General features: G+C 42.6%; 1 pseudogene; it reads left to right on the top strand.

The window, feature by feature from the left end:
• Positions 1-15,280: 15,280 nt before the first annotated feature.
• On the top strand, positions 15,281-15,824 carry LOC143274062 (transmembrane protein 92-like; annotated as a pseudogene).
• The last annotated feature ends 7,224 nt before the right edge of the window (positions 15,825-23,048 follow it).

The following is a 23,048-nucleotide window of genomic DNA, read 5'->3' as shown; positions in this document are numbered from 1 at the left end:
CCTATACTTTTCTCCCCACACTCTGGGAAGGATGAAGGCATAAAATCCACCTGCTGCAGACTAGAAGTTAAACAAGACAGCATAACTAACAGTCTGGATTGATTGGTATTCCCATAATTGCTGCTCAGTATTCCTGTGGCTTGTAATTATTGAGAACACCCTCTTCCATCAGTAACTGCTTAATCTCCTCTGTTTCATCAAGATTTTGCTTAAGTATCTTTAAAATTGTGAAGCCTGCTCAGCTCACTCTAGCCGAAAGTGATCTCTTACTGTTCTGAACTGTCGAATCGACTCATGTGGCAATTAATCTTATAGTAGCTTATGATTTTTTTTGTGTCTGTGTGCATAGAACTTTTAATGATATCTTTTGTTAGAAATCACTTTCCTGTGGAGTTTCTGCTGCTTGCCCGTGAGATTTGGAAACCTGTGACTGTGTCTTACATAGGCTTTAATCTCCACAGCCCTTCTCAGTGACGGATGGCTTCTTTGGAGGCCTATCAATCAGAGCTGTTTGATTTAATAAACATATTTCTAGAGCTGACTGTTGTGGTCTTAGCCAGGGAGTGAAGGGGACTTGTTTGCAACACATAAACATTTGATTTGACAGGTTTTAAAGTACTCATTAGGAGGGATTACTGCTCAGCATACAAGCCTACATTTATGAAGATACTGATGAGGTGGAGACCATGGAGCCTGCTGGCATCCTGGCACCCCCACTGGGACCATATGAGTACTTCATATTAGTTATATCTTCCTTGCAGGGTAGTGTGAGCTCCCCACGAACAGTTAATTATGGGATGCAGGTTCATTACTGCAAAGTGGTTGAGTTTAGAACAAGCGAAATAAGATTAAAATCATTTTGGAAGAAACATTTCATGGGATATTAATACATAGGCTGTAAATAATGAAGGATAATGAGAGCATTAAATTCCAGCAACAATGTATTAACTGCAAGGGGACTAATTTGTAAATGAATGTTTTGCTTCTCTCAGGGACAGGTTTTCATTTGCTAAAAGGAATGCTGAGACTGGCCACTGTTGAGACACCTTTGGTGAGATGGGAGGATGGCTCCTAAGGGCTGAGTTCTCATGGGCCCATCGCTGTGTCAGGAATTGGATGTTGTCCCCTGCTGCCCACCCCTAGTGCTGAGGATCAAACTCAGGGCATTGTGAATATTAGGTAAATGCTTTACTCCTGAGCCCTGGGCTTGTATTCTTCAACAGCAGTGAAAAAATAAACACCTAGGATGTGAACAGAGGTTTTTCTGTTTTTTGTTAATAATAATACTAGTTCTTTAAAAGAGTTAGGAAGTTCATTGGAATGCTTTCTGAAGGTTTTTTCCCCATGTGTTTTTAATTTAATTTAATTTATTAAAACATTTAATTGAAAATTGATTCTTCTCTCATACAATACGTCCTGACCATAGTTTCCTCTCTTCCATTCCTTGTAGCTCCCCTCCCGCTCTGCTCCCCTCTCCTCCAGATCTACTGGGGGAGAAAGGAATCTGTACACACATGTGGTTAATAGATTAGTGTGTCATACCAAGTTGACTTCATCCTCATCCCAGATGCCCCTGGTGGAGGGCAAGGCTGACAGTGGCAGACACCAACTAGACCTAACATTTCAAGAAGTACCTGAGCTCGGACATCCAGAGACAGAGGGTAGAGTGCAAGGGATGACAGAGACATACGGACAGCGACAGCACAAGTCTGGGTTACCTCCTGACCAGAGGGGCAGGACTGAGCGCTGGAATGACTGGCTCCCTTTGTCTCCTCTCGCCCCTAGAGCCTGCTGGCTAGAGATGGGATGGAAGGCAGTGTACGTTTTGAAAACTAATTTATGTCAGGCCTAGTGGCATGTGCCTCTCATCTCAGCACTCAGGATACAGAAGCGGCTGGATTTCTATGAGTTCAAGGCTAGTCTGGTCTACATAGGGAGTTCTAGGCCAGCCAAGGCTACATGTGAGACTGTGTCTCAATGAAATCAATCATTATGAGTGTGTGTGTGTGTGTGTGTGTGTGTGTGTGTGTGTGTGTGTGTGAGTGTGTGTGTGTGTGTGTACATGTGTGTGCACATGCATGTGGAGGTCAGAGGACCATTTTATGGAAATGTCTTCTTCCCTTTCACCTTTACACGAGTTCCCAGGGATTGAACTCGGGTCTGGAGCTTGCACAGCAAATGCTTTACCCACTGAGCCACCTTGCCAGTCCTTGGTTATTAATTTTTCTTTATGTCAGTCTGCTGCTTTCTTAGATCACTGGCTCTCTTTAAAGTGCAGATTCAACTTCTGTCTCTGTTTTGTTGGTGACAGGCATCATGAGCTGCATTCCAGATACAGTTCCCAAGGATGGATTCCAAATGCTATGAGCTGCTCTGCTTTCTGTGGGTGGGTGGCTGTGGGGCAGAGGAGACATCCATGGTGGCAGTTTTCTAGGAGATAGATTACCCTTCCTAGGGCAGCGTAGTGCAAAGAGTGGGGCAGATGTTTAGGAACCAGGACCTGGGAGGACAGTAGACATGGCACTGGAGTCTTCCTCCTGCTCCTTATTTTCTTCTAAAACTATCTCACCATGAATACAAAAGAAAGTAAGAAAATAAAGGAAACAGGGCTAACCAGTGGAGGAGAAAAGTATACTACTACTTTGTGAGGCCAGCCTTTAATAAGTTTCCTTCCTCCATCCCTCTCTTCCTTCCCCCATCTCTCTGTCCCTCTGCCTCTCCATCTCTCCTTTCTTTCTTCCACTCACTTTTTAGGCAGAGATAACCCTGACCTTCTGATCCTCCTTCCTCTACCTCCTGAGTGTTAGGGGGCCTGAGCCACCATGGCTGATAACAATCCTTTACAATGAGAAGGTAGAAGCTGGTCTCTGGACATTGCCCAAAGACAAGCAGTGTGCTGAGAAAGGCTAGGTTGGGGCAGTCTGAGCCTTTTTGACACTGGCCTTTTTTCTGAGAATTGGGTTTATTTCCTGTTTCTCAACCTAGTCTGACCCTTTGCTCTTCTTTCTAACATCTCACATTTCCTTTAATGCTATGGAAAGAGAACTGGAGTCAGGAAGGCATACAGTGATTTAGCAGGACTGTAAATTAGTAGCAGAGACAAGAATAGAATATAAAAAGGGAAGAACGCTTGGTTATTTTCTTTAACTGCCATGTGCTCTTTGTCATTGGTGAAGCTCTGTTGTGTTGCTAGGATACCTGTGGTCACTGCTGAGGTGCATTGTTCTTCATACAATGAAGACACTTGCCTTGAGTCATTGCCTTGTGGTCTTAATAATTATGTAATTGCCTTCTCCGATTCACAAAATTTTATAATTTATTCTGGATGTGTTAGTCACAAATTAGGATGCTCTAGTAGATTACAGAATTGTTTCTTATAGGATCTGCTTCGGCAGTTACAAATCCATTTTTAGGAAATCTTGTTTGTCTGTTTGTTTGTTCCCTCTAGTTTTGTAATTTTTTTCAGACAAGGTCTTGCTATGTAGCCCAGGCTGGCCCTGAATTCCTGATCCTTCTGCCTCTGCCTCCTCAGTGCTGGGATGATAGGCACTGGCTACCATGCCTGGCTTCAGTTTTAGGAAATCTTAAGAATAAAACAGTTACTAAAATATCATAGAAAACCTCACGTTCTCCTCACCTTTTTACATTTGTTTATTTGGGTGTGCTAGGACACTCATGTGGAGGTCAGAGTACAACCTGCCATAGTGTGAGACTAAATTGACAAGTTGTCAGGCTTGGTGGCACGTTCCTTTACCCTGAGCCATCTCATTGCCCATATTTTGCTCATTTAAAAGGTATCACCTGGTGTAAGCAGGCGCCATGGCACATGACTCTTATCCCAGCACTTAGAGGGTGAAAGCAGAAAAATAAGGAATTCAAGACCAGCCTTGGCTCCATAAAATGTCCAAAGATTGATCTTCAACTTTTAGAATGACAACCAAAAATTGCCTGATGAACTACGCACTCCAGTTATGCTTGGGAAGCGTCAGAAACATGGTGGAGTGATCTCTAAAGAAAGCTGTGCACTCCAAACCTCTCCTTTACATCTGGAACCCCCAGGCAACACCAACTGGCAAAAGAACACTTTTAAAACCAACATCAGCACTCAAGAGGCAGAGGCAGGCGGATATATGTGAGTTTGAGGCCAGCCTGGTCTACAGAGTGAGTTCCAGGAAAGCCAAAGCTACACAGAGAAACCCTATCTCAAAAAACAAACAAACAAACAAAAACCAACAATATCACAGTTTTTTTTTCCTGGACAGAAATTTGAATGTGGATTTGTTATGTAATCAGATTTTATTAAAGTCTAACAGCTTGGTTTACAGTCTTTCAAAGTAGTATTAACTATTTCTGGATTTTTGTTTTTGAGACAGGGTAGCCAAGGCTGGACTTGAACGCTCAGAAATCCTGTTTCTTCAGCTTCATGAGTGCTGTTTTTTTTTTTAATCTCCCCATTTGTTAAGTCAGGAACAATAGCATTTTGTGTCCCTGTCGAGCACAGAAGAGAACACTACAAACTCAGAAAAGCGTTAGTATCCTTTAGAATCCAAAATGTGAAAAGTTCTATGTAATTAACAGAAACGAGCTGCCTCACAGTCTCCCAAAGTGACACACCCTAGAGGGTGCATCCCTTTCCAGTTTGGTCACATTAATAAACAAGTGCTTTTAATTTAAGAGTAATTATGAATCTATCCATGTGTGATTTTTCTAATGAAGTCAAATAGAGAAATCAGCAGTTGGGAGACATTTTTCAGCTCCTAATTAGGAAGCTAGCAGCACATTTAATGGCCATAATTGTCATCGGAGCCTTCCCAGAACGCTGCTCGTGTGTAACACGATGATAAACTCAGAGTGTGCAGAGCTCAGTTTGACAGCGGTTCTTGGAGCGATGAAATCCCTTGCTCTGCCAGTTCCAGAAGTGGTGTTGTTAATCACGTAATGTGCATGCTCTTGGCAGAAAGACCATTCGCTGGGATCCTTCGAAAGAAGGAGCTGTAGCGACTGTGAGGAAAATGGTGACACAAACATCCCTTTACCTGGTGTATGTTGAGTGACCTTTGACAGCACAACTAATGTCAAAACTACACACTAATGTGTTGATTCTTAGTACTCCCTAAAGACCACTCACTAGCCTGTTGACCAAGCAAAGCTGAGTTTATTGTTGAACTAGGGAGCGTATTCCTTTAATAATGACAAACATCTTCAAGGAGACAGACTAGGAGCAGAAGGCACGATTGCTGGAGGTCTACTTGAAAGTAGAGTTGGGGTAAGAGAGATCCTAACGGAGACAAGGAAAATGATTTTACTTGGTTTATTAGGATATGTGCTCCGAGAGGTTAAATTCTTGTCTTCCTCTGCAGGAACTTTCTGGAACATGTTAATATAAGAGCTTCTGTTTTTAGTCCTGATGATTTAGCCAGGAGGTACTCAGACTGATTCAGAATTTACCCATGAGCTCAATCCCCAGGCCATTCTCCCTGTTCTCTCTCCAGGCGTTTATCTATACTTCTTTCCAGTCAACATCCCTGAATCATTTGCTATTCCTTAAGCACTGTATTTGACAGTTATGCGCCCAGAGATGAATGGCAGAGTTTTGCCTTTCATGGGCTTCAAGGTCTAACAAGGATTAGAAAAACCTTTAGACACGGTTGTAATAACTAGTATTGTATTGGTCAAGGTAAAAATAGGAAGCTAGGAGACAGGAGGCATTGCCTCCTTTACAGAGGGTTGCCCAGTGGTAAAGGGATTCAAATACAGTCCTCAGAGGTTTACTTTTATTTGGAAGACAAGAGGTTTCTCAGCTTTGGTTGCACACTAACATCACCCAGAAACTGGAGGAAAATGGTGGCTCTGTCAAAACTGATCAGTGTCCAAAGATCTGGGATAAAGCTTGCCCATTGAATGCCTTTGTAGTTCTCCTGTTTTGATAAAGATTTTAAATCCCTGCCAGGGTGGTTGGGTGCCATTGTAGTTTTCAGTGATGACCCTGAAAAATACTGTACAAATGATGGAAGACTGACACAACTGGAGACAGAGACTATGTGGGGGGTTCTTACAATGAGTGAGGTGATAGTGGAGTCTGAGAGAGTGACTGCGGAAACAGACAGACTCAAGGGACGTATCTGGGTTATTTTGGTGTTCCTTGTATTACCTACATCAGCCCTTAACTTCCATCATCATCATGTCTATTGGATGCTTAGTGAGTTTCAGACTTGTCTACAATACATAAGACCCAGACTAAAAAATAATTAGAGTAACTGGAGAAAAGCAAGGTAGCAAGATACCAAGAGAATCTTCTCTGCTTTCAATACAGGAGTCTCTTAAAATTCATCTGTTTCTTCATTTCTAAGGCAGTGGTGGTTAGGAACTGGGTGTCTCTGGAAGTGATGGAGACATGGCTGGGATCGGTGCCTTCATAAAAGGGCTTGAGCAAACTAGCTAGCTTTTCCCATCCCTTCCCCATGGGAGGATTCAGTATTCATCCATTCTGTAGTACACAACAGACATGATTTTAAAAGTAGACAGCAAGACATCAACAGACATCATCAGATTTGCTCATGCCTTCATTGGAGGAGAAAGAGATTTTGATTCATGAAATAGTCTACAGCCAGACACGGTGGTATACACCTTTCTAACACTTGGGAGGTTGAGGCAAGAAGATCAGGAGGTGACTGTCGTCAACTACGCAGGGTTCTTAAGTCCAGCCTGGGCCACATGCTATTCTGGCTCAGAAAACCCAAACCCAAAGACAAAAGCAAAGCTAAAAACAAGACAACAACGAGACACCAACACCAGCAACACTCTGTCTAAGGTATTTTGCTGTAGCGGCATGGGTGGGTGGAATAAGACAGTCGGTTGGAAAGTTACGTATAGTCAGGCAGGCTGAACTCTAAAATATGTTCCTTGGATTTATTGTCATATTATTCAGATGCTGGAAGGCACATTGGTCACCGAGGCCACAGAGGTGTGATTTACTGAGTAGAGGGTGAGAAGTGGAAACTGTGGGCCTAGGAAGCTATTTTGAGAGAGTCACTCACTGTAAAGGGCAGCAGGAAAATTGAGTGTTGCAGAGTGGCAGAGTTTTTGTAAGGTGGGATAATCCTGAGCATGTATAACTATTCAGAGGACAGATCCAACAGAAAGAGAGAGGCCGTCTCCAGTGGGAGACAGAAAATTCCATAACAGTAGTACACCAGTTGGCCTTGGGAGAGGCTTATTTCTCTACGAAGAATGAGATAAAATATGGTCTGCTGATGTGGGGATTCACTGATTATTTTTCATAATTATTCATTTGGTGTAATTCTTTCAGTCTTAGGCGTTAGGGAGGAAAAGTCTTTTTTCTCAGATCTTTTGCTTTTCTTGGTACTCCTCCCTCTTCTGAAGTCCATGTACAAACTTACAACATTCTCACATCTTCTGTGACCCCCATTTTGATTCCAACAGCTTCATTAACAGTTCCCTTTATTTGAATTCTCACTCATGACCTTTTGCGTGGAACTCAGGTAAATTGCTTAGCACCTCAGAATTAACCTTTCTAACAAAATATTTATACAATTTCAAAGAGAGTACAGAGAAGAGAGATGTGTTTAAAATTTCAGAAATTGTGTGCGTATGACAGGTAATTAAAATACATTTAAAATTATTAACATCAGTTCCTAGATTAAGAGGCAGTCTTATTGGTTGCCTATCAAAATCAATGAACCACACAACTTTATTGAAAACAGTTGTGTTTTCAATATGGGGACAGGACCCAGGAATTAGAAAACTGAGTAATTTGAAATATATGACACCTTGATTGTTTCTCTGTATTGGTGAAGTGTCCTTAATTTGCTGTGATAGGTGATCCCGCCTAGAATTTTTAATAATATTTGAATCCATAAACTACCATAAATTACAATCTAGTCAAGTTACTATTTTCAGTTTGAATGCCGAGCAATTAGTAAGCTCTATTCAGCATTCTATTTCTAAGACAATGCATAACTGAACTTTAAAGTTACCATTTATCCTGTCACAATTTCACACACACACACACACACACACACACACACACACACACACTGTACTTTGATCACACTCCCACGATCTTCCTTTAACCCCTTCTACTTATGCTGAGCCCCATATGCTCCCCAACAAGTTTCCCTCTGACTCCCATGTCTGTTCATTTTTTAAGGTTCCACAGCATTTAACTAGGGTTTCTTGCAAGGGCAATATACCAGGGGCTCCACCACTGAGGAATCTGACTCTCCCTTCAGCTGCAACCATTCATTGCCTATGTGCCTCAGAGAGGGGGTGCGGCCTCATGAGCCCTTTCCCCAATCAGAATGGACTACTGATGTAGCACAAATCTTAAAAGGACTTATTAATGAAAACAAACCTGGAGCCAGGTATTGGGGTGAATGCTGGAAGATCAGAGAAGCAGAACAAGCCACAGCCACCTCACCTCGCCAGTTCCTCAGCTGATCCTGTTTCCTCAGACTGGAAGCCTCTGTGTCCTCATCCAAATGGATCTCAGCTAAACTGCTGCTCAAAAGCCTAAAAGCTTAATCAGCTCTAGTTCCTGGTCCTCACTCCTTATATACCTTTCTGTTTCCTGCCATCACTTCCTGGGATTAAAGACGTGAGTCACCATGCCTGGCTATTTCCAGTGTGGCTTTGAACTCACAGAGATCCAGCTGGATCTCTGTCTCCCAAGTGATAGGATTAAAGGCATGTGTGCCACCATTTTCTGGCCTCTATGCCTATCTAGTGGCTGTCCTGTCCTCTGACCCCAGATAAGTTTATTAGGATGCACGATATATTGGGGGACACATGTATCACCACATACTGATGGGCAATTCTTTCGTAGGCCTTATGCAGTTACAATTTGTGCTGTGAGTTCACGGTGCGACAGCTATGCCATATCCGGAAGACATCATTTCACAGCTCTCCCTCTCATCCTTTGTTGTATCCATTCTTCCCCTTTTCCTGCATCATCTTCTGAATCTTGGAGGGAATGATACAGATCTGTCACTTAGGGCTGAGCCTTTGCTCATTCTTAGCACTTTGACCCGTTGTGAGTGCCTGCGCTAAACACCGCTGCAAACGGAAGCTTCTCCGACCGATAAGGGCTGAGAGCAGACTGATCTGTGGGTGTAAACATGACCATTTAGAAGACAGTTTGACACTACTGACCTTTAAAATCATCGATCCAGTTGTTTTGGCTACCATAATCGTGAAAGCAGATTGAGAGATGATGACTGATGCTGTTTGGAACTCTCTCATTATGTGGGTCTTGTTCCAGGGGTGGCTGTACATAATCTCTAAGCTTTTACAACCCAGGAGAAGCCGCAGACTGTCTTCACAGTGAAAACATTTTAATTCCAGTATAATTTCTTTTCTGAATTTCAGAATCTGAAACTTCTGAGAAACAGGCCTCCAGTAGCTGAAATGTTCTGTGTCTCAAGTACTTTTTTTTTTTTAAACAATTTCTATACAGTTTCCTTTAAAAAAATCACCCAACTGCAAAAAACCGATTACTCAAGGAGACTCCTGATTTCACCTCTTTTCTGCTCTTGACAGACCATGCAATGTATTTCCAGAGAGTTCATCAGTTTGTAGTCCTTTTGAATGTTCTCTGAGGCATCCTATATTTTGCTGCAAGTCAATTGTCAGGCTCTTCCACGCTTGTCTGTGTCCTGTTACGCTGACATGAGGGATTGTCCCTGATTAGTTATTTCATTACACAGTCCTTGTGTTTCCTCTGTCCCTGGGCTGGCCTCCAATCTGAGGTCCTTCTGCCTCAGCCTCTGGAGTTTGGGGGCTACTAGAGCCCCTCAGCTGCCTTCTCATTCCTCTCCACCGACAATGTTTACATCGAACCGCGGCTGATGCGGTGATCGGGACTGTGAGGAGCAGTGCAGCTCATGTTACTCCAGGACAGCTCACTTAGAAACAACAAGGTTTTGTGTCCTTCAGGACCAATGCATCTGCTGAGCCAAAAAACGGGGGATCTAACGAGAGCACTTTGTTTTAACCTACCTATGAATTTATGGAAACAAACAAACAAACAACCTACCATCACCACCACCAACAACAAAGATACCAAAACAAATGGAAAAACTTGCTGGGATTACATAAGTGAAATCACAATTGCACATTAATAAACTGTGTTCAGTAGAAAGACTACAATTTGTGAAACTGAGATTTTTTTTCTGTAAAGGCCAGGCTAGTTTTGGATGTTGAAGTAAGTATTCTCACAGTCATTTTGTTTCAACTCACATTCATTTTATTTCAACTCAGCAAACTTTTTTTTTGCCGGGGGGGGGGGGGGCTAACTTTGCACCTGACACTGTGGTAGGTGTTTTGGATCCAAGTCTCAGCCCTCAAGGGACTCACTGTGTCCTGAGGCAGCCAGACAGCCAGACAGCCATATGACAGTGCGATGATTGTTCTGATGTACTGGCGTACAGGATGCTTTAAAGGTTGAGGGAGAGAATACAAAACTCTAGAAGAAGGAGATACCCATCAGGCTTTCAAAGAGCGGAAGACATGACATTAAATCTTCACCTTGAAGGGCAAGTGGGAGCAGCAAGCACAGAAGGGAGAGGAAGCGATTCCAGGGCTAAGGAAAGCACACACCAGGGCTAGGAGCATGCGCATCTGGAGAACGGTAAACCATTGCTGATGGCCTCTGCCTGAAATGCCTCCTATGAATGGAACAGGCTATCATGGTGTGAACCTCTAGGAGGAGCCTTCATGGAGGAAGTTTGATTCGAGTTTACCCTAGAAAAGAGCCATGAGGATGTCATCCCAAATGAGAAATATAAACATCCCAGAAAAGAAAAAAAACAACCTGAAGTATCATGAGAGACACACTTCTGGAAGCTTTTGTTGTCTTACCAGATCTGAATATTTGAGTGCTTGTCTTAGATGCTCAGAGATCACCAACACAATGTTTTCAACAGACGAAAGGTAGTTTAACGTCTACCATCAACACAGAACATTGGCATAATCTTAAAAGGGAAAGGCAAAGCCAGACTGGGGTGAGAATTGCAACAACTTGAATGTGTAATTTTGGTTTAAGGCAATCATTTCAATGTAGGAGGCTCTTTTCAGTTTTATTGGCACTGGCTAAGGACTGTGATGTAGTAATAACCTTGGGATGGCATAAACAGCAAGGGAAGGATTTCTTAGTTGTATAAAATAAGAGTCTCATTGTTACAATTTTATACATGCATAGTCTAACTTTTAACTTTCAAATACTTGATTTATTTCATATGCATATCTATGTATGTGTGTATATACGCCATGCCACTCATGTGAAGGTCAGAGATGAACATGCAGGAGTTGGTTCTCACCTTCAGCATGTAAGTCCTTGGTATCAAACGCAGGGCACGAGGATTGGAGGCAAGCACTTTTACCCACCGGGCCATATTGCCCTCACTCATATTGCACTTTGATTATATTCACAGCCATTATCTTCTCTTAACCTACCTTCTGAGAGAAGAAGAGAAAGAGGAGGAGACAGCTCCCTGGCAAGGACAGGTTCATTTCTCAAGAGAGCACACCTCTCTCGTAGGCTGGGGCTTTTGTGATGTTGGGATGCAAGGCTGGCCCAAGTGGGGAGCCAAGGTACAGTTTGGCCAGGTAGTGTGCTAATGGTTAAACTAGGATGTGCAGGAACGCCATCACTGGTGTTGGCTTGGGGGAATTGCGGGAAACTGAAATCTCTATATACAGAAAAACAATGCTATTCCAGTTGGAATGTAATCACATGAGGGTGGCATGAAGACGTGGAATAGGGCTGGTTCCTGCCTGTCAAGCTGAAGTAGGACCTGAAGTTAAACACCGAGTCACGTTCTCACGGAATCACGTTCTTGTTTTCACAGCTTCCTCATAACTAATTCCCTAATAGTTCCTCTCCGCTTCCATATCAGCTTAAAAAAATTTATTTATTTATTTATTTATTTTAGATTCTCCACATGAGTGGCTAAGACTTTTCTGATTGGGCAAAACATGTGTAGATATGTGTCATACCATGTGAAGGCTCACAAAAGGATTGCCTTAGCCAAAAAGAATTGAAATAATCAAGTGGGAAGGATGACTTGTTCTATAGATACAAGCTAGCCTCATTCCTTCACTGTTCCTGTTATTGACTTTGTTTGTTGAGCTAAAACAAACAAAACACAAACAAAAACAAAAACAAAACAAAATAAAAACAAAGATGTCATCATGGCAGGAATGGAGGTCATGCTTGGATTCAACGGCATGGACTTTCACTTGCCAAGGCCAACCTAGTTATGACTCCCACTGAGAGTTCCTTCTCCCAGGAGAAGAGATCAATATCCAGTCTCTGATGTGGCACCATTCCCAGGGGTGAACGACCAGCTTCCTGGCAATGAGTTTATTGTTTGCATTGTGGAAGTGGCAGTGTTTTATTCTTACTAGAATGGATACTTACTCTAGACAGGGAATTGCCTTCCTTGTTCACAATGTCTCTGAGAAAACTAATACTTGTACTGTTATAGATTTTGCCACCGACATTATAATATTCTACCTGATATTCTATCTGATGTCAAAGCTGAAGAGGTATGGCAATGAACCTATGGACAAGGAATTCACTGGACTTGTCATGCTTCTTACCATTCTGAAGCAAGTGGGATCACAAAATGATGGAATGGCCTTTTGGAGACAGAGTTACAGCTGCAGTACCTAGGTGGTGATACATTGTAGGGCTGGGTGGAATAGTCACAGTTGTCCTGAATTAGCTCTCAATATACAGTATTGCTTCTCTGATAGCAGTACTCATGGGCCCAGGAATCAAGGATTGGAAATGATAGTGGTACAGTTATTCCAGTTGACCCACTACCAAAATGTTTTACTTCCTGTTCCTGCAGCTTTCTTGGCCCAGAGAGTTCAATTCTTGAAGGCATAATCCCTTGGTTAGGAAGAACAGCGATGATCTCACTTTTAAGACCTTCACATACCTTGGGCTCCTGATGCTTCTGAGTCAACAGTCATTATCTCGGCTGGGGTGATTGCTTCTGATTATCAAGGGAAATTGTAACACTATTGGAGTTACAATGGAGGTAATGATGAGGGCATCTGGTGCACAGGGCATCCTTTGCCTCTTACTGTCACTCTGCTTTGTGACCAAGACCTATGGAAATATAAAACAACCCAATCCAGTTCCAGCAGGGCACTGTTCAGATTCCTCATGAATGAAGGTTTGCATTATGATAGTAGGTAAAAAAGGAGTTATCATTAGCCCAGCTCCTTGCTGACAACAGAGAGAACATAGAATGGGCATTGAAATAAAGTATCTATAATACCAGCCACAGCCACATGCTGGGTTAAAGAAATGAGGACCATTGGCTGTGATGAATATTGTCTCCCTGATTTTGTTAAGGTTTGTATATTTATGTATATATTACATTTTCTGTAGAATTAATTTTTTCTCATTGTTCTGACAAAGTGGCTAAAATATCATCTTAAGGGAGGAAAGGTTTGGTGTGGTTTTGCTCCAGAGTACATCTATCTTGGCAGGGAAAGCATGGCAGTGGGAGCGTGAGGTGACAGGTCACTTTGCTTGCGTTGGTAGGGAAAAGAGAGAGAGATGAGAGCTGGCAATCAGCTTTCTCTCTCTTTACTCCTTTGGGGACCTTGGTCCATGAAACAGTGCTGCCTACATTCAGGGTGGGTCTTTCTTCGTCTTCTATATGTTTTCGTGAACAACTGCAGTGATGTGTTTCCATGGTGATTCCGCACTTAATCAAGTTAGTGATGAAGTTTAACTGTTACCAATAGTGTCTTTGTTTTCTTTCCTTGTTTTAAAAGTTTCATTGATTCTTTGTGAACTTCACATCATGCACCCCAACTCCATCTGTCATCTCCCTGTCCCTCCATATCTGCCCTCCACTCTTGCACTCTCTTGCTCAAACAAAACAAAACAAAACAAAACAAAACAAAACAAAACAAAACAAAACAAAACAAAACAAAACAAAAACAGAATCTCAAGGTGTGATGTGTCATACAGTGTATTCTTTTGCTCAAAAAGCTTTACTTGAAAATGTTCATTGCAGTGAGTCATTGGTCTGGTTCGAGGCCTCTGGCTTCTGCTACACTATCAATACTGAATCTTCACTGGAACTCCTCTTTGATATCCTGTTGTTGTCCTGTCATGGAGATCCTGCAGCTTTGGTTCTGCAGGACTAGCCCCTTCAAGTACTCCTGCAGTTCATAGATGGGGTAGATATTAGTGTAGGCTTTTCTGTGTCCCACAGCCACTCTTTCCCAGGTAAACACACAGAGGCTTATATTAATTACAAACTGTATGGTCTATGGCTCAGGCTTCTTGCTAGCTAGCTCTTCCAACTTAAATCAACTCATTCTTATTAAGGTATGTTTTGCCATGTGACTTTGTGGCATTACCTGTTCTCTCACATCTTTCTTCTCCTGGTGGTGGCTTGCATCATCTTCTCTAACTCTGTCTTTCTTTTCTCTTAGTCTCTCTTGGATTTCCCACCTGGCTCCATCCTGCCCTGGCATAGACCAATGAAGCTTTATTTATTAACTAATGGGAGCAACACACATATTCATAGCATACAGAAAGACATCTCATACCACTTCCCCTTTTCTGTCTAATCAAAAAGGAAGGCTTTCATTTATAGTAATATTACATATAATAAAACAGTTGTCAAGCAAGAATTACAATTACAATATCTAGTCTATTTGTATTTGGCAAAATAAAAGAAAATACTCTATCATCTATTTTTGTGAGTCCTAAGTTTTATATCTAACTTATCTTTTATCATGACTAAGGAAAACTGTAACTATAACTATCTAATCTTCAACTCCATCAAAGACCCAAGAAGGATATATTATTACCTAAGTAAACAGGAAGTGAATTGTAAGCAACTTCCAAAATTCTAGGAATGACAGAGACAGCTGGCTGCCTAGACAGCCACCCAAATTTCCTCTGCAACTTTGGGGCATCCATCTTTAGTCTACAGACCTACAGTCTCTGACAGACTTTTTTGTGAAGCAGGAAATTTGAAAGATTGTCTCACCTATTGGCAAAGTTCATCATCAGTCACTTTCCTCTGTGTCCTCCAGATTGTCTGGTAATGTCTGGTACGTCTATTCCCTGAGCTTAGGCTAGAGGCCTTAGTCTGGCCCAACTCAGGTGTGTTAACTCCACCCCCATTCCATGGCTGGGCCCTATAGGTGGAAGGAAGTTGGAAAGGTCGTGCTCTGTCACTCCTTTCTTACACACGGAAGCTCAGCGACCCCCCTTGCCAGGATGCCAGATGCCTGGGTCTCAGGCTTTGCATTCACCTTGCTCTTCAGCCTGCTCTCCAGTTTCCAATGAGTAAGTGCCAATGAGGTTATATTCAAATGTGACTCATAAACTGTACCAAAGGATTCAGATGCTGTGACAGTGGATGCTACCTAGAGAAAAATAAATGGGATCCTTCAAATGACCTCTCTAGGATCTTCTTTATCCTCTTCATGGTCATGATACCTCTCTTTTACATCTGTGGCTTAGTGAGGCTCTTTGTTGAAAGTGCAGAGGACCAGAGCAGAATATCAGAATGAATCATCAGATATCTCCAGAACCACCTTTCATTGCCCCTCTAGAGACAATCTGAGTCACCACCTTGGATCCCCCACCACCCTATAGTCAGATTATTCTGAAGCCAACTCCCACAGAACCACCTCCTCCCTACAGCCTCAGGCCTGAGGACCCTGCTGACCAAATGAGAGGCACTGACAACCCAATCTTTGAGTTACCTCATCAACAAACTTCTTTGATCAAGACCAGGACATTGGAGACTCTGGAATGACTCCACCCATCCAATTGTGTCCCTGATCCTTTGATTTAATTTAGGTTTTTCCTATCCCTGTCCCTTCCCAACTGCTTTTTGTCATGAGAGCTGAGCTGGATCCATAGTCTCTGTCCCAACTCCCAAGCTAAAGACTGTTGGGGGTGTCTGCATTGGGATGCAGAGAGATCATTTTTGGTGGAATGCAGATCTTGACTGGATAGCTTGCTCTGCCATCCTACAGAAGCACTTCTGTGCCTGGAGGAGACTGAAGATTGAACTGCATGGACTCTGAGCCACCTTTCAACAATACCTGCACAGAAAAGACCTCACTGTACCTCCACAGCCACGCACAAAACCCATGTACTTGCTAAGGTCTCACCAACTGCTCTCTGTCTCTGTCTCTGGTTGGGAAGTGGTGATGGAGATGAGTTCAGAGGCCAACTCCAGCCAACTCCTTCCAATGGTGACTGAGTGTGTTGACAACCTGCCTGAGAGGATTGTGCATCCAGGATGTGAATGAATGCTTTGACCTTAAGTTCCCTGGGGCCTGTGAGTACTAAAGAAATGGACCAGAGAGCTCCCTGGATCCTATTTTCATCTCTGATTTCTGGGAGAACAGGACTTGATAAGCATGGGACTCTTAGGAAGACACAGGCCAGAAAACAGGATTCTAGAAGGTAGGGTGGGGAGGACCCCTGGAGAGGCAGGTATGGTTAGACATCTGTGGAGTGAGGCCTATGGAATGCTTCCTTCCAGATTCCTCTCAGGAACCTCCTGGAGGAAGAGGGGTGGCAGATCCCACTCTGCTCTTCCTGCTGAGCTGGGGTCCTATGCACTACAGCTTATCCCCACCTACAGTGAACCCCTAAAGGGAAGAAGATTTGGTCCTGAGGCTGAGGAGCTGAACAGAGATCAATCCCTGCAGGGCCTGTGGCACAGCTTGGAGCTCTGACTCACTCTCAGGTGGGGCAGTGAAGACAGGTAGATCCTGGTGCCAATGCTTTGGGGCTCAGCAGGGGTGCTAGGTACCTCCACCTCATCCTGGTCTTTGCTGTGTGTGCTGCAGTGGACTCAAGGCCAGTCTTCCTTTTCAGACACTAGAGAAGTCGCACAGCTGGAGTTTGACCAGCAGGAGGAGGTCACCTGCCCTTCCCAGGCTGAGGAGTTGGTGAGGTAAGAGGTGGTGGCTGGGGCTTGTTCTGCTTCTCTGATCTTTCAGCTTTCACTCTGATCTCTGGCTCCAGCTTTTTATTATAAGACCATTTAGGATTCATGCAACATGTTAGGGTAGGTCAACTCAAAGCCCTGGATCTGGGCGTGGGTGCCAGGTGAGTTGGTCAACCTACCTGCACTCTTGCTCCCACACCACCAGGCCCAGTTCTTCCACTTTGCCCAGGTGAGGGGTGGAGTCAGTTCCCCTGCCGGTGGCAGCTGGCCAGGGGCAGGACTGGCTTTCCTAGGCTTAGGACATCAGAGCCAGCTCTCCCTCACCCTCCCTACCAGGGCCAGCTTTCCAGCTCTACCCGAGCAAGAAGTGGAGCCAGATCTTCTGCTATCATGCCCTTGGGCCGGCTTTCCCATCTTTCCTTTCTTATATTCTTATCATATAACATAAAACATACTGCTTCTCTATCAATATTTAAGCATTTTTAAAATTTATAGCATATTATGTAAGAATCAAAAGTATCATGCACAGACTTTACCTCTTCTCTTGGGGAGGAATCAGTGTGTCTTTAGTTGAGGATGGTGGTATCCTGTCAGGTAGAATTATCATATTATTATGTATTTATTTGCATATTAAGTATGATTTAAGAGATGCATAAAAGTACCAAATTGGCATGGTAGACTTGTGATATTTATTTATTTATTTATTTATTTATTTATTTATTTATTTATTTATTTATTTAGTTTTTCGAGACAGAGTTTCTCTGTGTAGCTTTGTGCCTTTCCTGGAACTCACTTGGTAGCCCAGTCTGGCCTCGAACTCACAGAGATCTGCCTGGCTCTGCCTCCCGAGTGCTGGGATTAAAGGCGTGCGCCACCACCGCCCGGCGACTTGTGATATTTAAATTTGTGTCAACTGATTGGACTAAGGAGCATGGAGAAAGCTGTGAGCACATGACTTCAGTTTCCTCACCAGGCTGGGGAGGGAGCGCAGGGCATTGGGAAGGGCTCTACTCTAGCCACACCTCTAGTCTTAAAACATTACTTCTGAATGTATGTGTGTGTGAGAGGGACTGTTCTTTTCTTTACACACTGAGTAAAGCCTGTTCTCACTGAGGATGAGCATCATCCAATTTGCTGAGGACATGAAAGAACATCCCTCTTTCAGAGATGAATCAAGTCAAACACTCATATGTTTTCCTGCTCTTGGATACTGCCCTTTTCCTTCTTGGGCTTCAGAATCTGGGGGCTTAAGTCATTAGCTCCATTGGCTCTCTGGTCTTTGGATATGGACTGAATCCCCTCACTACCTTTCTTGGGTCTTCAGCTTTCAGACTAAAGATGGACAAACCCTTTTGCTCCCATAATTTCACAAGCCAATCCCTACACTAATGGAAACTTTCACTATCCTATCACTAATGCAGTGTGTGAACACACAGAATGCTGGGGAAGGATCCCATTCATGGCGACTCAGTCAACACTGTTGCTAGCCCCTTATCTATCAGCTGTACAGGTAGGTATTGGTACCACTGTTCACAACACAGCTCTTCTAGCCAGGTGTGGTGGCACATACCTGAAGTCTTATTACTCAAAAGGCTGTGGAGGAAGAATTGCTTAAACTGAGGAGCTTAAAGCCAGTCTTAGCATCATAGTGAGAGTCCCATCTCAAGAGGGGCGGGGTGGGGGGTGGGGAGGAAAGATCAGGAGATGTAGGTCAGTTGTAGAGTAGGACAATCTTGTGTAGTCGTGTATGAGCCGTGGGCTCCATCCCAGCACTACATACACACTGTGCATATGTAAAAGGACAAACTGCCCTGGGAGAGTTGGAGAAAACAGACAAAGATGACAGAGAGATCTGCACCGAATCCTTTGAGATACGACCATCAGTTGTTCCTTGTAAATTAAAAGAGTTATCAGATTTGGAGAGCTGGGGCTGTAGGTTGCCTGAGTGACAACTTCTAGAGCCAGAAATGAGGTTAGAGTAACCACAGTCAAGCTATCAATACATTTAAACAATAAACACACGTAGAACAAGAACCCCTGGGTTACATGCAAATTTTCAGCTCAATGTCTGGTAGAGATGCCTCCTGGAATCCTATTGATTTTTAAAATGGGTTTGGTAGTGTTTATCAAAGCTATTTTAGTTTAGTTTTAGTCTACCACTCAGCTTTCCACAGCATCACGTGAGGAGGGGGGATAAATGAGTGTTCATGCATAAACTGGCTGGCATCCTGACTCTAAATGGAAGCAGGGTGGTTGAAGCTGACAAGTTCAGGTGATTGACAAGACATGAACAGAGCAATTATTTTCAGTATCTCTACTTTGCAATTACCTTAAAATGTGAAAATGGGTAATTAGTTACTAATTCTTTAGTCAATATATATATAAAAAAATCCCTCAGCAGTTTAGCAGGGCCAAGCCTGGCGGTATTATTCTGAAGGTTTTCCGATGTTTCAGTTAACCTTTTGAATGCCAAAGAGCAGCCCAGATTAAATAAAGTGATTTTTTTTATAGATTTCCAGAGATCTTGCACTGTGTGTTGTGTTTTTATTTTTCAATTTAAATGATTCTTTTTATCCTCCCTGATATCTGAAATCTGTGAATTGGATGGCTATATGAATTCCACTGGCAAGTTATCTGATAGGTATTTGTTTGTGTCTATATGCATTTGATACATAGATAACCTTTTATTTGTCTCTTTAACCTAACATACCTCCAGTCCTACCCAGGAGAAGGTTGTAACCTCGAAGATCCATGGATGGCTCTGTGCAGAGAGGATGCTATGGATACTGGAAGCCATAGTAACACCTTTTACAGCTTTGTACTCAGGAAAGAATGGCATATGTAAATCTAATTTCCTTCTCAGGGACTGCTAACTGTGATTTGCAGATTGTGTGTGTGTGTGTGTGTGTGTGTGTGTGTGTGTGTGTGTGTGTGTGTGTGCTGAATGCATAAGCATGTGTATGTGTAATACACATGTGCCTGTGAGTACATCTGCCCGTGTGCATGGAGGCCAGTGGATGGCTTTGGGTATCTTTCTCTGTTAGTCTCTTCCTTAGGTCTTTGAAGAAGTGTTTCTCCCTGAACTTGGAGCTTGTGTTTTTTGGTTAGGCTGCAAGTCAGCAATACACAGCCATCTTCCTGCCTCTGTCCCCTCAGAGGACTGGGATTATAGCTGTGCACAAAGACCATTCCTGGCTTGTTTCGGGGATACTGGGATCCAAACTCAGGACCTCATTACTGTGTAGCAAGTGGTCTTAACTAGTGAGCCATCTCTCCACACTTGATTTGCAGATTTTTAACTGAGTACTAAGGGGAAAAATGCAAGTTTTATCTTTAGAATATAGGCTGTATCAAAGGTAATTTTGTAAAGCGTTGACTGTCACTTAGGGATTATGAATTAAATATCAGTCAAAATGTGAAGGCATTTTCTTTAACACTTCTTCCTCACCAGTTTATTAATGGAGACTCAACGCATTCTGTAACACATATTAGCAATAGTTAGCATGGACTAACAAAGACTGACAGAAACATAGCATGCTGTGTAATTAAGTCCTTATGCAGAAATGGTACAGTTCATTTAGAAGAAAGTGCACTACAACTGTGACATTAATTACCAAGTTCTAAGTACCAATTTTTAGTATGTGTGCTTCTTGTCAGTGCAAGACTCCAATTCCCTAGTTGCTTACTGTGGCACTAATAATTTAAAGCTTGAGCTACGTTCATATCATTTTACCTTATAGAAAATAATCCCTTGAAGACAATTTACTTCACATATGCTGATTTAAAACATTTTTTTTTCTTTTCTCTGTTTCTATTTCAGGTTCTTTTCTTTTTTGTCTGCCCCATCCCATTCCTTGTGCCTCTTTCTCTTATTTGGATTCCATAACTAAATACACTCTCAACTAGAAAATCAAGTCATATTTCTCCCATGTACTTAAGTCTTCAGTAAGGAAAGTGGGCTTGCAGATGTAGCTCAGTTGGTAGAGTATTGGCCTGAGCACTCGGATACAGAAAAAGGAAGTGATGGCACATCTGTAATCCCAGGTTTTAGAAGCAGGAGGATCAGAGTTCAAGGATACCTTTGATGCTAGATAGTAAGTTTGAGGTTAGCCTGGGCTACACGAGGCCCTGTCTTAGAGAAAAGTTCAAAGTGGATGGGGATAGATTCACCAAAGATTGAATAACCAGGTACTTGCCTCTTTCGGGCTTCCGGTCTTAGGGAAACTCCAGTGCTGTGACTTGGGTTGACATGTTCCCCCAAAGTTCTTATGCTTAAGGCTTGGGGACAGATGAGAATTCTCATAATGTTAAGTCCCCTTTCAGAGAAATTCAGAAGAAAATATTTCAACATTTTATCAGACATGTTATATATTTCTCAGAAATGATTGTAAATTATGGCTCAAATAGCCAGTCTTTTAAATAAACAAAGTATAAAAATTTTGGTATTTCAAAACACCCTTTCATATTATTCTATTATTTATTGTATTATTATGACATTTTCATAACACGCATACACACATATCATATTTTGCCCCTCTGCCACCCTTCCTCCTCCCTCTTCCTACTTTCTCTGCCCCCTGCCCCCCAAGTTCTCCTTTTGCTTTTGTATGAATGCATGTGTCCTCTGTTTTGTGCTTTTGGAATCTCGAGCATGGCACATGGAGGGGAGGTTTTTTCTGATCACGTCTGGCTGAGGTCTAGCTCCTTGACCTTGGTACACCATGGACAAGTTTTCCCTCTGTTCACATCTGGCTGAGGTCTAGCCCCTTGGCCTTGGTACACCAGGGACAAGTTTTTCCTCTGATCATCTCTGGCTGAGGTCTAGCACCTTGGCTAGTGTACACCAGGGACAAGTTTTCCCTCTGATCATCTCTGGCTGAGGACTAGCCCCTTGGCTAGGGTATACTGTGGAGAGGTTTATGTTTGATTATGTCTGTCTGAGGTCTAGTGCCTTGACCATGGTACACCATAGACAGGCTTTTCTCTGATCATGTCTAGCCAAGGTTCTATTACCTGTGCTTGGATGACCTTTTCTTCCCTTGGATGTGTGAAATTCTCCACTGTTATTTCATTCAGTATGTTTTCTATGCTTTTGCTCTTATTTCGGCTCCCCTCTTCACCCTTTGGAGTCTTAGATTTGGTCTTTTGATCCTCTCCTAGAGTTCTCAGAACTTGTGCTCATGCTAGTTCATTCCTCTTCTTTACTGATGAGTGCAATATTTCCTTGTCTTCCATCCCTGCTATGACTTCATCTGCTTAAGCTAGTTCACTGGTCAGGCTTTCTGCTGTGTTTTTAAAAACTTGATTCACTGAGGGTTTTTTTTTTATTTCCAATATTTGTCTTTTTTTTTTTTTCAAATTCTCATATCATTTCTTATTTTCCCTTTCATTTAATTTTTCTGGCATTGTGTTTTACATTGGCTCCCCCACCACCAGGTTCTAGATTAATTTTCTTAGTTCATTCATGTTTTTCCTCATTGGGATCATTGATCATTTCCATAAGCAAACTTTTGAATTCTGAATCAGACATTTTACCTTCTCTGATATCTTTAAATCAGGAGTTGAGAAATTAGGATCTGCAGAAGGAATCATATTGCCCTATTATTTTCTTGTTTCTCTGTGTTGCATTTTGTATGTCTGTTCATGTAGATATGTCTTTCAGCTTTATTAGGACATCTTTTTAGGGAGTCCCACTCTTGCAGACTCATTTCCCGCTACCAATCAGAAAGGAGGAAACAGCAACAGCAACAGCAACAGCAACGGTATGGAGCTGAATAAGATACAGAAGTACTTCTAAAACTGATTGAAGCCCACTTATACAATACCAGTAACTATAGAACAGAACTGGTAAAATTTTGAGTGTGCTCTGAAGTTAAAATTATCTAGTGTAAATGTGGAAATAGTGAAATGAATGAGATCAAAGAAGAGTTAAGGAAAAGAGGAAAGATGGTGGAGAAGCGAGACTAAACAAAAGGAAGGAAAAGGACTGGGATGTCTCATAGTGATAGGTGCTTATCCAGTGTGTGTAAGGCCCAGGGTCCAGTCCCAGCCCCTCAAAAATAGACCAACCAACCA

The sequence above is a fragment of the Peromyscus maniculatus genome, chromosome 6 (genome assembly GCF_049852395.1).
Source record: "Peromyscus maniculatus bairdii isolate BWxNUB_F1_BW_parent chromosome 6, HU_Pman_BW_mat_3.1, whole genome shotgun sequence".
In the NCBI taxonomy this organism is placed as follows: Eukaryota; Metazoa; Chordata; class Mammalia; order Rodentia; family Cricetidae; genus Peromyscus; species Peromyscus maniculatus.
The sequence above is the reverse complement of the archived record's forward strand: the minus strand, read 5'-3'. Positions and strand labels throughout refer to the sequence as shown.